Raw genomic sequence first — 12,325 nt, forward strand, 5'->3', positions numbered from 1 at the left:
TCCTATAAAGACTTTCCACAAGTTTAGGAGTGTGCTTATGGAAATTTCTGGGCATTTTTCCAAAAACACATTACAGTGAAGTTAGACACAAAAGTCTCCACTGCTCTGAATTCCAGTGGCTGCATACTTTACACCACTGCATTGCACGTGGTGACGTGAGGCTTGGATTTGCTTGAGATATTTTAAAGACCACATAAAGTTTGGTGGTCTGTAGCTATTGACTCTGTAGGAGGTTGGTGAAGGTTTTCAACTCCACCTATCACGACGCTGCACTGGAATTCACTGAGCTCTTGAGAACGACCCATTCTTTTGCACAAGTTTGCAGGAGCAGTTTGTATGATCTCAGTTCATAACTTGTCATTATGCGGAACATAACTGTACGTATATCAGAAATATACATTGAGAGGAAATGGTGTTTCAGAGGATATTGATGAATTTGGCTCTGTAGATGGATTTCAAACAGCACTTGGAATTAAAGAAGCACCTGTCACATCTTGATGGCCAAGGGAAGGGAGTATAACTCCGTTGTCAGCAGTGATGTTTATCTACTAGTCTGTGTTCCGTCTCCATGTTAACCAGCAGTAAGGGTCTCTGTGTGCTGGTAGTTCCGACTGCTTCCATTACTGCATCTAGTTTCAAATCAGACATTCACCACCACAGTACATTATGTTTCACAGCAGACCAACAAGATGGTCTGCTGTCATCTGGATGGAAGCGTTCTAACAACCAGCTCACCAGTACCACCTGGAATCAGATGCCTTGCACAGGTGATGATCATGTTCATTAACATTAACAAGATGGAGTGAGGCAGTTGTTTCTAACGACTCTGCTACCTATTCTATGTTTTTCCACAATCTACTTTCCACAATCTACTTTCCTTCCTCAGTAATGCATGGTATTGCTAGTATTTGTCTATGTTCAGTCTGGTGTGGTGGTGTGTGTGACTTCTCCAGGGTGCTACCGCTTCTTGCATACTGTAAGATGGAATAGACTTCATCATTCTGGGATCTAAATGGGATAAAACAGAAAAAAGCAAACAATTCTGTGGCTGCAGAACTGGACACTCTCTAAGCCTCCAGGGTTTGGTGATAATCTATCCCACAAACCCCAGCATTTATGTGGAAAAGATTTCACTTCAGGGATAGACGCACAGTTGTTTGAGAGCTGATTTATCACCGTCTTTGAGCTGCACAGACAACGGAATCATGAGTCGTCACAAAGAACATAAAGTCCACTGAAACTGGATGTTTTCCTAAAGCCCTGAAATGAAAATCAAAGCCTGACTGAGTCAATTTTCTTCTCTTCAGCAGACTCACTGTAACCTCAAAACTTCTCTCTGGTTTCTTTGTTCAAGCAATAAACATTTCTTGCAGTTTTTCATTCAGATTCGTTGCTCCACATTCTTACATTGCCAGCCGACATTAGGCTCATGCCGTGCCACACATTATGATCCACAAATCAGCTGCTATATGTCTATTCACCCGATAAAAGACTTCCACTGTTTGTTTTTTCTGACGCTGACCTGGATAAAGTGCCTCGTCAGCAGCGAGGCTTCTCCTCTTTGTTTCCTCTGTCATGCTCTTATTTTGTCTCCCTCCAGCGCTCCTCCTCTCAGTTCTTCCTCTTTCTAAAGTTAAGTCTGCTGCGGTGAGATAACATTGTGTCTGCAGGCTAGGCATTAGCTTTTTTTTTTTTCTTGTACTGAACTATCTGTATCATAATCACTATATGTGTTCTTAATATACAGAATTCTACTGAGGAGAAAAACAGGATAACTTGTTGCATCCTGGCACTGACCATGAGGAGTCTGTAACCCAAAGTTCTGCTCAAAAGTTTGAAATTCTCCTTAAAGGAGCAGCATTATGTGTTTTCCAGGCACATAGTGCCATTAGATAGCACAATCAGGTAACTATTACCTTCAGTTGTTATAAAGAATGCTCTATATATGCAATTTGACTTAAAAGAGATTTGATATTGTAATTTAATTATATGAAATTGGGACTTTGTCTCTTTAAGAAACTCCTGCTCTTTCTGAAACTCCGCCTTCAGGAAGTCATCATAAATTTGTTCTTCTATTAACCCTTTAGCAACATTTTTTTTTTACCAGCGTTGCACTGAGAAGTAGCTCGTATAATGAGCTCAGCAGATGCAACGTTCCACCAAGTGTTTGCTAATTGCTGCTGGCTAGTCTGGAGGAGCTGAGTGGGGGAGGAGCTTCATCAAAGCAACACTCCAGGAATGTTTTTGATGAAGGACTAACATTATGACATAATGTAAAGCCAAAACAAAGTTGATTTTTACATATCACTGCCCTTGTTATTGCCTAAATATTTTACTCTCATACCTTGAGAGTAAATCTTTCCTAACAGCACTAAAATTCACCACATTTGTGGACTAGAAGGAAAATGGTTAGTAGCTGTGCTTGGTGAGTTTGTATTCAGCCTGTCTGAGTCAAAACTTTACAGAAATAAGTTTTGACCAGCACTAAAGACTGAAACCTGAGTCCATTCTTCTACACAAAATAGTTCAAACTCTGTCAGATTGGACTGAAGTAGACCAAGTTCAGGGTGTTCTGACAAATGAAAATATGAAACATAAAATAAGTCAATTTGCAATCTCATATAAGCGGAGTGAACAATTAGTGGTGATGTTTTCATATTATTTTATTTAACAAACAGAAAAAAAGATTATTAAATTAGTTCTAGCAGTTTATTTTCAGGGTTACTTGTTCCTCAGTTGGTATTCCTGTGACATTGTTTCTGGCTCTGCTGTGTTGGTTGGTTTCCATGGTGGTAAAGGGTCAGTTTTTGTCTCCATCCTGAAAGCAGTGGGCCTTCCTCTGTGTGTCAGGAAACATTCAGTTCCCATGATGAATCACCTGCGGAAACCAGCCGACGAGGTTCATGACTGATGGACTTACCATATAATCAAACACTAATTTTGTTATTTTTTACTAATTCTTTAAGTTTATTTCCCTATCCTGCCATTTTTTAAAACTCACTATTTATCTGCCTAAGTCATTTTTGCCGAAAGTTTTTTTGTAAAAAAAAAAATGGACCTCTTTCTTTTTTTTTAACCATAAGATGATTTAAAATCTCTTTTGGTAAAAAAATGACTTAGGCCATTATTTTAGTAAGGTACACAAACACTAAAGAAAATCAATAACAAGTAAAGAAGAAGTAAAAAACCAGTAAATATATGCCGGCAAGACAGTTTGCTTTCATCCATTGTCCCTTATAAAACATCATTAATCACTATTCTGAAGTATGTTATAGTCAGATATTTATCAGGTCTTCCAGCTGACACACTGACACTCTCTTTTTCTATATTTGCTCTGCAGAATCATTGCATATAAACCACAGCATCAGCAGATGAACCAGTCACCAGTGAGCCTCTCATTCCCACAGTTTATTCTGCATTACGCCCCCTTACCCCACCCCACCCCCACCCCATCCCACCTCCTCGCCTCTCCACATTCCTAATCTGGGACATGGAGTGTGGCGCGTGCATGACTGCAGCAACATGGAAACCCTAAGGACCCTCTGCTGTTCATATGTAGAGAGATGCACTTCAACCAAAACCATGAATTATGGATCTTATGAAAATTAATAATGAATCAAACATAATGACCATCGCTGAAGGAAGCTGTGCAGAGATACGGGGGATGTGGTTTAATACGCCAAATAAGTGTTTCGCAGCAAACGCGCCGTTTTGGGTTTGAGAACATTCTGTCTGCTCTGCAATCTGAATCCACAGAGAACAGAGTTAGAAAATGGATTACAGTGAAGCCTGGTATTTGCAGGCGTTATGGACCACAATAGCCTACAAACAGCTAAAATAAGCTTACACTTAAAACTACCTATTTTAACAGTTCAAATAATAAATACACCTTCATATGCATCAATATGAACCTTAGAAATCATCTTAGAAGCTATCAAGCTAATTAGCGTTAAGGAAAATGAATGGCGCTCCCGGACTGGCTGCTTTGCAAAGATCAGCATCATAGGCATGATTTTGAAACTACATAAAGGCAGCTATGTCTTTGCATTGTGTGCTGACTGCAGGCTATCAAACTGGCATAGATCAGCATGAAGGTCAAGTTAGATATGAAACAAGAACACTGCAACACTTTGGAGGAGGTCTGGTGGCACCAACAAGCCCCGTTGATGTTTTTCTGTTAGGAATCTGGGCATACAGACAGGTTTAATGTCCTACAGGAAGTGTGGATCGCCTTCATATGTAGCTGAGTTTCCATTAACCATCAAATTGCGCAATTTGAAATTACAAAAATAAAAGTACCTACTGAAAACACGGCAGTTTAGAAAAAAAATCATGTCTTTCGCTAAAAGGTTTTTGTGCTAGGATGAGGTGGTTTTTCGGCAACATCGAAATAGATGTATTTTGCAGAATTGTAATGGAAACACTATTATTGACCTCACAAAGTCAGATGGTCGAATGTTAGTACTGGCAAAATTCCACAAAGAAGATGACAGGATGATGATGATTTGTTTTTTGATTTGTTTTTTTTTGTGGAGACAATGTGCATCTGGACTCACCAGAGCTCTCACAGCATCACACAGTTCATGAAAAGCTGTGTGTCATTCCAGCATGTTGAATCCATTGCTCTTCTGTAAAATCACAGATTACAATTTACCCAAAACCCTGCATGCATAGCCGCTACCAAGCCTAAGGGCCGCCACGCAACATTTACCTCCATCTGATAAAACACACTCACCTGGTAACCAAGCAGGTTCTCATTGCTCAAGCCGCAGCTTGTTGTTGCCACTTTTCATTTCATTCACTCATGTTTCTAGTTCACACATAAGTTAGTTTTGATACTAGCTGACTATGTTTTGCTCATTCTACAGCTTACCTGTCTCTAAATAGTTGTAGAGTTTAGATTCAGTTCGGTTTATTCAGTGGTTCCAGATGAGGCTTTTATTTGTATAGCACATTTCAGCAGCAAGGCATTTCAAAGAGCTTTACATCATAAAAACACACACACACACGCACACACACACACACACACACACACACACACACACACACACACACACGCACACACACGCACACACACACACACACACACACACACAAAACTAAGTCATACAACTTAGAATCAACAGTCAAAACATTACATTAAGTCAAGTGCCATCATTAAATTCTTAATAAATTGTGCATCAAAGGCAACTCTAAAGGCAACTCTTAATCTAAACAGATGGGTTTTTAGTCAAGATTTAAAGGAAGTCAGTGTTTCAACTGTTTTACAGTTTTCTGGAAGTTTGTTCCAGATTTGTGGTGCATAGAAGCTGAATGCTGCTTCTCCTCATTTGGCTCTGGTTCTGGGGATGCAGAGCAGAACCAGAACCAGAACCAGAAGACCTGAGGGGTCTGGAAGGTTGATACAACAACAGGAGATCTTTAATGTATTGTGGTGAAAAGCTGTTCAGTGATTTATAAACTAACAGTATTTTAAAGTCTATTCTCTGAGCTACAGGGAGCCAGTGTAGGGACTTTAAAACTGGTGTTATGTGCTCTATCTTCCTGGTTTTAGTCAAAATGCGAGCAGCAGCGTTCTGAATCAGCTGCAGCTGGAGGATTGATTTGTTAGTCAGACCTGTGAAGACGCTGTTGCAGTAATCAATGCGACTAATGATAAATACATGGACGAGTTTCTCTAAATCTCGCTGAGACATAAATCCTCTAATCCTGGAGTTGTTCTTCAGGTGACAGAAGGCCGACTTTGTAACTGTCTTTATGTGGCTCTGAAGGTTCAGGTCAGAGTCCATCACTGCTCCCAGGTTTCAGACCTGATTGCTAGGTTTTAGTTGTAATAACTGAAGCTGTGTGTTGGTTCTAGGTCATTCCTCTTCAAGTCAGAAGATAAAAACTTCAGGGATTTTATCTGATAGACAAACACAAAACAGATTGTTGTTTTCAAGGTCAGGGCAAATAATACATATTGTGTTTGCTCAATATGCTGCATTTCCCTCATATTATGTGTTTTACAATGATTTAAAGAAATTTATTACAAAAAGACATTTTTACTCATTTAGTTACCTAAAAAAGATGTAATAAATAGTTCTTGTCGTCACTTTTACTGTTATCACCACAGTTCCACAAAATATCGTGATAAAACTTTTCAGTCCATGTTGTCCATCCCTACCAGATATAAAATCAGGTGAAAAGAAAAGGTTTTGTGAGTGAAAATAGGACAAAATCAAATGTCACAGTACAAATTCCAGAGGTTTTGTACACATGAATTCGGATGCCATACCAAGGGCTTACAGGGATTGTTTAGAGTTTTGAAGAAAGCGTCTGTTAAAATAAAACAAATTGCAACGTTAGAAAACAAATAGCATCATAAATCCCAAAATAGCACATCAGGAATAAAAAACATGCTTAACATCCAGTGGAAACCACCCCAACTTGCTGATTTTCTAGTCATTTGTCATCCTGTCAAACCAGGACAAGCTTTGCTGATGGGGAAAAGCTGCACTGTAACAGAGAGCAAGGGTGAGATAAGGGTTTTATGAGAAGTGCATACATTACCATGATTAACAGCGCTAAGAGCCTCCCCCTGGCTCTGATTGGTTGTTTCTGGTTAGCACTTGCAGAAGGCAGAGGAGCTTTTTTCACAGATTATCTGTCTCATACCATACTGTCATAACAATGACAGTTTAAACAAATATGTAAAGAAATGTTTTTTTTTTGTTTCTTTGATGTTTTTTTTTTATTACAAAAGTTACATAGTGCAGCTTTAAAATGTGATTCTGTGGCCAGAGTAATAATCCATGTCAAGTGGCCTACTGATTGATGTACAAATTTGTTTTTCCTTCCACTCATCTTTCTATTAACATTTTTTGACAAAGCACTCTGTAAACAGACAGATAACCAGTAAAAATTTGAAAAAAACAGCTTGAAATATTTCACTTCGTCTGTCATGACTGCATATGAGATTCAGTTTTAAATAAATGAACTATTCGGTGATATATTAGTGTGTTTGTGAGTGTGAATGGGTGAATGCGGCTCTTGTTTACAGTGATCTGACTAGTCAGTATGAATGTAAAAGTGTTTTATGAGTTCAATCTGTTTACCTGTATAAGCAAGAAATATTCTGAGATGTTCAATTCCAAGTTATTTCATCAAGTCAGCAGATTAAACAATGCTAAAAACATAGAAAATATTGTTTTGTAAGGTTGGTTTTCTAATACAGGCTAATTGGAAAGATCGAAATTAAAATTAAAGATCTGTGTCGCACACACACACTCACATGCACACGCACACAGACACGCATACGCACACACACATGCACGCACGCACACACACACACACACACACACATGCATACACACACACACACAGACACGCACACGCGCACACACACACGCACACACACGCACACCCCCACACACATACACGCACTCACACACATACACGCACGCACACACGCACAAGCACACAGAATTTCTGCAACCATAAACAAGAAAAACATGAAAATGCATATTAGGGAAAACTTAATTCTCCACAACAAAGTAGGTTGGTGAACATCAGTGCTCACATGGTTGTTTTTCTTTTAGCCATTAGAAATGAAAAATTCTAAAATCTAAGATCTGCTGCTGTTTTTAAGTAAATGTGAGCGGCTCTAGTAGCCGGCTTGTGAAAGGCTCAGAAAGTCTTCTGGAAAACCTTCGTGTTGACTTTGTCTCTTTGTCTTCAGCCCTCTTACCAAGCAAAGGCACAGCAGTAAATTCTAAGTTCGAAGAAATAATCGCTTGCTGAGATAGCTGTGGTTGCCATAATGTGCCCTTACAAAACTACTACATTTTCTTGTGCCAAAGCTCCTGCCAGGATAAGTAAAGCTAATGCAACATGCAGCTTCACAAAATGCAAACAGACATGAGGCGAAGTTTTCTCTGCATCCTCCACGAGCAAATTTATTCTAGTTTATTTCTTTGGCCAAACCCATAATGCACGATAATGCTTTGACCTGCAAATAACAAGAAAGCATGATTCAATTAAAAAACCTTTTCACCATCCATTTATTTTATTTTCCATTTAAATGTCAGATTTTGAGCACTTTCACTCCGTTAGTCTGTTTTTCCAGTCGACTTGTGTGGAAAGCCCCAGGGGTGTCTGGGATGTCCCAGAGGGAACCTGCTGCCGAACTCTGGTAAATCACCATCTGTCCAAATCCTGAGATCACCTGACCCGAAACGCTGACTTGACCTTTACCCCACCGCCCCCGCACGTGCCTGCTGGCCCATTACCCTGCACACGCGCCCGAATGCTAAACAGGATGACGCTGACTAACATTAGTTAAACCCAACACCCTTCTGTCCAGATGGCAGGATTAAGTCTGGGTTTTGTTCATCTGGACTACCTTTTTACAGTTCTTCACCTGCTGTTAAGCAGAACTGATTGTATATCTGCATATGAACTGGATGTATTTTTGTAAATTGGGGTGACATTTGTAGTAAATCAGTTCAATGCGATTACATTTAATTGAAGGGAATTGAAGTTTTGCCTTTAAAGAGAAGATCTAGTAGAAGAAGCTAAATGAATTCATCACTTTTCTCTCCATTTATACAACATCTATCCAGGGCTGGATCTACAAGGATGTGGGTCCCTGGGCTGGAGTCGGTTTGAGGCCCTATCCAGTGGAGAAAAAACTGCTAATAATGCACATCATTAATCAATCAATCATTATTAATCCATCCCTAAGTCCAGGGGGACGGGTGAGTTTTATATAAAGTACAATGAAAAACATGCATCTAAATATAAAAAATGTCTTTGGGCCCCCCAAAACATTGATGCCCTGGGCTCCTGCCCATGTCAGTCCTTTTTAAAGTCTGGTCCAGTTTCTACTGAAGTCTCTCACCATTCAAACTAGCTTCTGAATGATGTGGCATAACTGAAAATCTACCAACACATGGTTGTCAAGGTAAGCGCTTAAATTCAACAAGGAGAGCAAAAAAAAAAAAAAAAAAAAGCAAACAAGTAAGTTGTGGTAACTCTGGAGGAGCTGCAAAGATCCACTACTCAGCAGAATGAAAAAATACACATTACAGTTTTAGATAAATATTCTCTATAGGGCATTCGTTGTTATTTTTAAAGAACCACCATTTTTTTCTTTTCTTAAGATTTAAAATAAAGCTAAACATAAAATCTAGCAAAAAGAGGACAGTTCTCTTCTGTGGGATGGAAAATGATGTAATAAAATAAAAATGCATATACATTCCAAACTAATGACGAGAAAAACAGATTTAAAAGCACATCACTAATACTTTTAGTGTCATTCTTTGTTGAGGTTCATTGCAAATATTGTAGCAATAAAGTTAAAAGCTGTCAAAACCTGCACTTGTTATTGTATTTAAACTTAGAAACATTAGCTAATTCTTTTCATCCAGAGTTATTAAAAGCCATTGTGGAAGGTCCAAAGAGTTGCAGATTCCTGAATTAAACATACAGGCTGAGGGAGGGTTTGGTTCAAAGCATTCTCATGTGTTAAAATGGCCTAATGAAAGTAAATATCTAAATTCATCCATCCATTTTCTTTACATCCTTGTCCCTCAGTGGGGTCGGGAGGGTTGCTGGTGCCCATCTCCAGCTAATGTTCCGGGCGGGAGGCGGGGTACACCCTGGACAGGTCGCCAGTCTGTCGCAGGGTGACACAGAGACACACAACCATGCACACACACACTCACACCTAGGGGCAATTTGGAGAGGCCAATTAACCTGACAGTCATGTTTTTGGACTGTGGGAGGAAACCGGAGAACCCGGAGAAAACCGACGCATGCACAGGGAGAACATGCAAACTCTATGCAGAAAGACTGGGGCCGGTAATCGAACCCAGAACCTTCTTGCTGCAAGGCAACAGCTCTACCAACTGCGCCACTGTGCAGCCCATCTAAATTCATATAGCTGATAATCTACAACAAGACTGCAGCAAAAAGTCACCCTACAAAGTACAGACCAAACAACTGCAGGTGACACTAAGATTTCTATAGGTTAAAACATTTTGAAGTTGAAGTTTGTAAATTTGAAAGTGACAACAGCTGAGAATAGTTTTGCAATAGACAATTAGTGATTGGTGAATAAACCTGTGTGTCCTACTGTTATAGTCAGTGTCGGGCTAAAGCAGGACAACACGTTGTTGTGTAAGAGTCGTCAGAGGTAAAGTCCAGGATAACATTCTCCAACTCTGTGTTGCTTCTGGTAAACCTGCAGTCATTTAGATATCATATAGTCCCATTTAATCTGCTCTCATGGAGTTCAGTAACCAGACGGACAGATGACTGTTCAGAGAGATTGCGGTTTTCCTGGATTCCCGATCGGAAGTTACAGAAAGCAGAAAGTGCTTTTCTCAAACTTTGGGCAGAATGAACCAGCCTTATAAAAGGTTCCTACAGACTAAATGTGCCAATGAAAGTCAAAAGGCTGCCTGTAAAGTATGGAACATAGAGTTGTAATGACATATTTATTCCACAGAACAAACTGATTTACATTTAGTGTATCCTTGTAGTATGGCAGCTCATGTCTTTGTGGTTGTAGAAATTTGTTGAGTTTTTTTTTTTTTTACAAGCTGATGGCACAGAATGCAGTCATTAAGCAACTGTTTTTATATGTGTGTGTCAGTTTTTCCGTTTTTCTCACATTCCAGCGAGTGGAGGTAACACAGCTGTACACTGCTATTAGAAAAGCCAGAGGAACGCTGCGGTCCGCTCCCCTGGAAGCCTCATCTGCTGCCTGGGCCATGGCTCCGTCCTCTGCACACGTTTTCCAGCGGAGTGCCAAGGCACGGAGGACCTCTGCTCCTCGTGACTCTGCCTCAGTCTGCTTCTCTGGCTTGTTTTTTTCCCCATTTTATTGTTGTTTGGAGACATATCCGATGTCCATTGTGTACTTAAAGTAATTTTCCCTCCAATTTGGCTGAAATCAAGCACAGTTTCAATGTATAATTAATCTCATCTGGCTCTTGGGGAACAGGCTTCTGAAAAAAAAATGAATTCTGACTTTGAGGGGGGAAGAAAAGGAAATGGCCTCTGAGAAATGTCAGAATTCTGAGAAAAAAGTCAGAATCTTGAGAAAAATGTCAGAATTTTTTGATTAAAATCGCAATTCCAAGAAAAATGTCAGAATTCTAGGATTGAACTTGGATAAGAAAGGCTGAATCCTTTTATTCTTTAGTTTCCTAATCCTCTTCCACAGGCTCTAGTTCATAATGTGAAAGAAACTAAACCGAGTAGCGTTTCCGAGGGAAAAAGCAAATTATAAATAGTCTGACATGATTCCAAAAAGCCAACAAAGACATGTTATTTTTGCACATCTATTTCCTGAGAAGCTCCAGAAATAGCCTGGTGGAAGGAGACGAGGAGTGTTGACGAACGCTTGAATGAATCTAACGAAAAGCGTTAAAGAGGAAATCTGTCGGCCGTGATGGACTGCATTTTTCCAAGCCAAGCCTTTCACCAGCAGCGGACTCTGAATAGCAGGAAACCACCAGTATAAACAGTTCCATGGTGTTACGCCTGATGGAGAGAGCTGATCAAAACAACATTAATCAACATTTATGGTCAAGGTCAATAGGAAATGATTTGCACTGCCAGAAAAGGAGAAGATAGAGCTTTGCTTTCCTTCAGGAGAAATGACAAAAAGGTGTTTATTTTTAATGAACTTGATTAAGTTTTTTGCATTCAGCTTTCATGTTCAGGGCTTAATTTGTTATACTATAAAATGGTTGTGATAACCTTTAGGTTTCTTAAAAAACCCCAAAACAAAACAATGTGTACTTCATCAGAAAAAACAACTATCTGTGTTGAGTTCGACAGAAAAAAGAGATGCAATCTCTATCATTTTGCAGGGAGTTCTGTTGTTTGTGCTTGTTTGAGACATGGCTGTAGGAAAATTCCAGGATCCAGATGCTTCCAAGGAATTTTTAGTGCAGGTATGTTGCAATAATATCCTCCCATAGCACTTTCCTGAAAAAAACGGATTAAAGACTTTATCAAGATAACAGATTTAAGGTGCAGAAACATTCGAATGAAAATGTCTCCTTTACAGAGACCCAGTGAATGGTATGTAACAGGAGATCACTATAACACCAATGAGTGAAGTGCTGTATTTTGTAGAGGTGAACACCTGTTTCTATCAAAGGATGCAAAAGGAACATCACAAAGGGAAAACAAATGATGACAAATGAGGCAGAAGTTTTGAATGACATTTTGTTCTAAAAATTCAGAAGATTGAGCCATCCTTTGAGTTTTTTAACATCTCCACTCAGAATTTAGATAAGGTAACTTTATTATTTTCACAATTCATACA

Source organism: Poecilia reticulata, linkage group LG7 (assembly GCF_000633615.1).
Source record: "Poecilia reticulata strain Guanapo linkage group LG7, Guppy_female_1.0+MT, whole genome shotgun sequence".
NCBI classification, from domain to species: domain Eukaryota; kingdom Metazoa; phylum Chordata; class Actinopteri; order Cyprinodontiformes; family Poeciliidae; genus Poecilia; species Poecilia reticulata.